General features: G+C 36.8%; 1 pseudogene; it reads right to left on the bottom strand.

Annotated features, from left to right (window-relative positions):
* Positions 1-3,571: 3,571 nt before the first annotated feature.
* On the bottom strand, positions 3,572-4,320 carry LOC122473128 (annotated as a pseudogene).
* Between the last annotated feature and the right edge of the window lie 497 nt (positions 4,321-4,817).

The raw sequence follows: 4,817 nt of genomic DNA, 5'->3' as shown, positions 1-4,817 counted from the left end.
GAGTGCTTTTGAGAGCTATTTTTATAAGCCTTGAAGTTTCTTTATTACTTAATTTTAAGGAGAGAGAAGGAAGGAACTAGCTAACTAAATACATAAATAGAAAGTGAAAGAAAGAGGAGTAAAAGAGCAAGAAGACAAAAGATTTTGCTCTATTATGTCTACTTTAATCCTTTTACAAGATCAAGCAATACACCAAAGATGGTGAAGTAGAACAATGAGTCCTGGTGACACTGCTTCACAACTGAGCTAACACTGGAGTCAGAAAAAGCCTTAAAAGGATACATTTGATTAGCCTCACTAAGGATAATCGCCCTTTCTGAAAATTAACTGATTTGGGATGCTAATTACATTTACAAAATCTCTTCACAGCAGTAACTAGATTCTTGTTGAAGAATAAATGGAAGAAGATGAATGTATGTCAGGGGATAGGAATCTTGAGGGTCATCTTATAATTCTACTGTATGAAGCAGTAAAAATTTGGAAGGAATTTTAGTATACTATATAGCAACCTAGGTGTTCAGAATATATTTTTTTTACATATTTATTTATTTATTTATTTATTTATTTAATGAAATTTATTGACAAATTGGTTTCCATACAACACCCAGTGCTCATCCCAAAAGGTGCCCTCCTCAATATCCATCACCCACCCTCTCCTCCCTCCCACCCCCCATCAACCCTCAGTTTGTTCTCAGTTTTTAACAGTCTCTTATGCTTTGGCTTTCTCCAATTCTAACCTCTTTTTTTTTTTTTCCTTCCCCTCCCCCATGGGTTCTGTTAAGTTTCTCAGGATCCACGTAGGAGTGAAACCATATGGTATCTGTCTTTCTCTGTATGGCTTATTTCACTTAGCATCACACTCTCCAGTTCCATCCACGTTGCTACAAAAGGCCATATTTCATTTTTTCTCATTGCCACGTAATATTCCATTGTGTATATAAACCACAATTTCTTTATCCATTCATCAGTTGATGGACATTTAGGCTCTTTCCATAATTTGGCTATTGTTGAGAGTGCTGCTATGAACATTGGGGTACAAGTGGCCCTATGCATCAGTACTCCTGTATCCCTTGGATAAATTCCTAGCAGTGCTATTGCTGGGTCATAGGGTAGGTCTATTTTTAATTTTCTGAGGAACCTCCACACTGCTTTCCAGAGCGGCTGCACCAATTTGCATTCCCACCAACAGTGCAAGAGGGTTCCCGTTTCTCCACATCCTCTCCAGCATCTATAGTCTCCTGATTTGTTCATTTTGGCCACTCTGACTGGCGTGAGGTGATACCTGAGTGTGGTTTTGATTTGTATTTCCCTGATAAGGAGCGACGCTGAACATCTTTTCATGTGCCTGTTGGCCATCCGGATGTCTTCTTTAGAGAAGTGTCTATTCATGTTTTCTGCCCATTTCTTCACTGGGTTATTTGTTTTTCGGGTGTGGAGTTTGGTGAGCTCTTTATAGATTTTGGATACTAGCCCTTTGTCCGATGTGTCATTTGCGAATATCTTTTCCCATTCCGTTGGTTGTCCTTTTAGTTTTGTTGGTTGTTTCCTTTGCTGTGCAGAAGCTTTTTATCTTCATAAGGTCCCAGGAATTCACTTTTGCTTTTAATTCCCTTGCCTTTGGGGATGTGTCGAGTAAGAGATTGCTACGGCTGAGGTCAGAGAGGTCTTTTCCTGCTTTCTCCTCTAAGGTTTTGATGGTTTCCTGTCTCACATTCAGGTCCTTTATCCATTTTGAGTTTATTTTTGTGAATGGTGTGAGAAAGTGGTCTACAGAATATATTTTTATTATAAGCATTTATTATGAAAGTTATCAAGTCTCCAGCAAAGTTACAAGATGTTGCTAAATAGTCGTGTACTCACCACATCGACCTCCCATTAACAATTGTTATATCAACATTTATAATTTATATAAATGATAAGACATTTTTGTCAATATCTATCTGTCCTTTTATCTATCATTAATTCATCTTATTTTCAATGAATTTCAAAGGAACTTGAAGGCATCAACATATTCCTTAAATATTTCAACGTGTAAATTGTTAACTAGAATTCAATATTTGCTAGGGTTTTCTTTTGATATAAAATTTGCATACAATGAAATACACAAACCTTAACTGTACCATTTGCTATGGAGTTTTTTTTCTAATTTCTCTCCCCCAAGTTTATGGAGGCATCATTTACATATAAAATTTAGCTAGTTTAAGTGTGCAGTTTGAGGTGTTTTGAGAAATGTAAGCCTCACCACAAGTAAGATACAGAGCATTCCATCATCCCAAAACATTCCTTCTTGCTCTTTTGCAGTTAATCCTTTCCCCTCACCCTGACCCCAGGCAATTACTCAAAAAAATATTTTAACCATAATAGCCAATAGTTATACGGCAAACATAATAAAAGTCCATAAACAAACAATCCATTAAAAAATATTAACAAAAATAAAAAGGCCAACCAAAAAAAAGACAAAATGGACAGATATGAAATTTATAAGAAACATCTAATTAAACAGTGAGAAGATACTCAGTCTTCTTAGTAGGCAGGAAAATAAAAGTTCAAACAATAATAAAGTGTCACTTTTTAACCTATCACAATGTAAAAGCAAAGTCAGTTGTATTTCTAATGTTGAGAAGGGGGAAGTCGTAAAATATGAATTGCTATAGGCCTTTGATAAAATAATCAATCTGGTGATAGCCATTAACATTAAATCTATTTTCTAAGATGGCCTTAATAGTTCCCTCAGTTTGACTGACCTTTATAGACAGGCTTCTTCCTATCTCCTGGTCCCTGACCTCCTTCTTACCATGGCCCTTACAGGATCCGGATGGCCTACACCACTGAGGTTCCTCCTCTCTTAGAGAGGATTTACTTTAGAAAATCTCTCTTAGAGCATTTACTTTAGAAAATTAGTAACTGTAAATTCTTTCTCCATCCCTTTGAGACGTGAATCCTTTAAAAAGTCTTTTGCCAGTTTCACAACCCAGGCCTATCTTTCTCAAGGACCTGGGAGCCATCCTTTTGAAATGTACTCATCTAGGAAGATAATATCCTCATCCCCTAATGTCTGGGGGGTGGTAGGAGCCTAAATTCAGTGAATGCCTTGCTTCAAGTTGTAAAACTGTGTCCTGTCAGGAAAGTAGGAAGACTGTTTACTTTTCCTTTAGGTAAAGCTAATTAGCCAACAAAGATGGCCTGTGATTTCTTTAGTCTAATCCCAGCTCTTGAAAACTCACTTTGTTTCAGTAGAATTGAGATAACTTAGTTATGTTCTGTCTCCCCTATTGCAATAGCCTTGAATAAAGTTTTCAGCATCCGATTAACTTTGTCCAGTGCAGTTTTTGCTTTGACAGTACACACAGTCTTCAATCTGGCATTCCCATCCCACTGCAGAGTCTGTCCCTTAAAAACAAAAGCATGGAATTTAATTAACAATGGTTGCCTTGGAATGAATGGAAGAGGATGATAGAAAATAAAGAAAAAGCTATTTATAGAACCATGTTTCTACTGAAAGAGCATATGTAATATGGTCTTTTTTTTTTTCTTTTTGATGTCTGATCTTATTTATTTCTCTAAGAAAATCTCATTTTTGACTGGACTCAGGCTTAGAGGTAGAAGCTCTCAGATACCACCTCCATCTCTTGACAATCTGTTCCTGGCATCTTTCCTTGGCTTCTTTCATTTTCTTTGCCAAAAAGTTTAGCATATTCTGCAACCCCTTCCTTATTTTTATTAGTATGCTGTTTCTTCAGAGCAATACACTGATGTTTGTGTCAGAGGACACATGAAGAAACAAGATGCTGGATCTTGGGCATTTTGGTTCTAGGTTTCTTGCCTTCTTAGTTTAGGGGCTTTCTCACAACATACTGGTGGACATCATCTTCTTTAGAAAAGTTTGCAGATTCCTCTCATTCTTTTGGGCCCCAGGTGGCAAGGCACAGTAGTATTAGTGACTCCAGGAATATCCTTCTCACCCCCCCTCTTTTTTTTTACAATAACCAAATTGAGAACTCTGAGATTGGCATCCACAATGCAACCCCAAACAGATCTGCACTTTCTTTCTCTAGTTTTCCTTAGTCGGTAGCAGGAATGCCCCTTACTCAGCAGCAGGTGGACATGACCAGGGGTCAAGACACGCTGCTTCATGGGGAAGCCTTGCTTTTCATTGCCACCACTTATTTGGACCACATAACCCTTCCATTTTTCATCCAGAGCATCAGCAGCAACTTCTGTGTCCATACCCTTGTTATAAAAGGTATGAGGTTTGTGTTCATCATCCACTTCTATGAGCCTTTGGCAGCCAGTAGCTGAGCAAGAGATGTTCAGCTTCATCCTAAAGCAGTAAGCTTCATCCTTACTGCCTTTGAGGTACCACAAAAAAAGAGCAATATGATCTTTTTTATGTATCTGATGCTGGAAAGAATGTTGAAAAATAAATTGAATGTTCATTAAAATAAAAATAAAATAAAATAATGAAATATAACTTGACTGCCACTCCCCATGGATTTAAATGATTGTGCAGTGCTTCTGCTTTTGAAGTGTTTTTTTACTATAATTTATCATAGGGCTTTTCACATTAAATAATATTAATTTACTTATGTGTCTGTTTCCCTCATTAGCATAGAACACCCTTCTAAGCAGAGAGTATGTCATTTATTTGACTATCTCAAGCACTTAACACAAAATATAAAATATGTTAAATGGTCAAAATGTGATTGGATTTGAATGAAGTTTATACCACAATAATTTTGGGAAAATATATGAGGACATGAGAGGAATAAGGAGATAAAATAATATCTTTAGAACGTGGTGGAACTGGAGAATTTTTT

Source organism: Prionailurus bengalensis, chromosome B4 (genome assembly GCF_016509475.1).
Source record: "Prionailurus bengalensis isolate Pbe53 chromosome B4, Fcat_Pben_1.1_paternal_pri, whole genome shotgun sequence".
NCBI lineage: Eukaryota > Metazoa > Chordata > Mammalia > Carnivora > Felidae > Prionailurus > Prionailurus bengalensis.
Note: the sequence above shows the minus strand (reverse complement) of the source record. Positions and strands in the feature narration are given on the sequence as shown.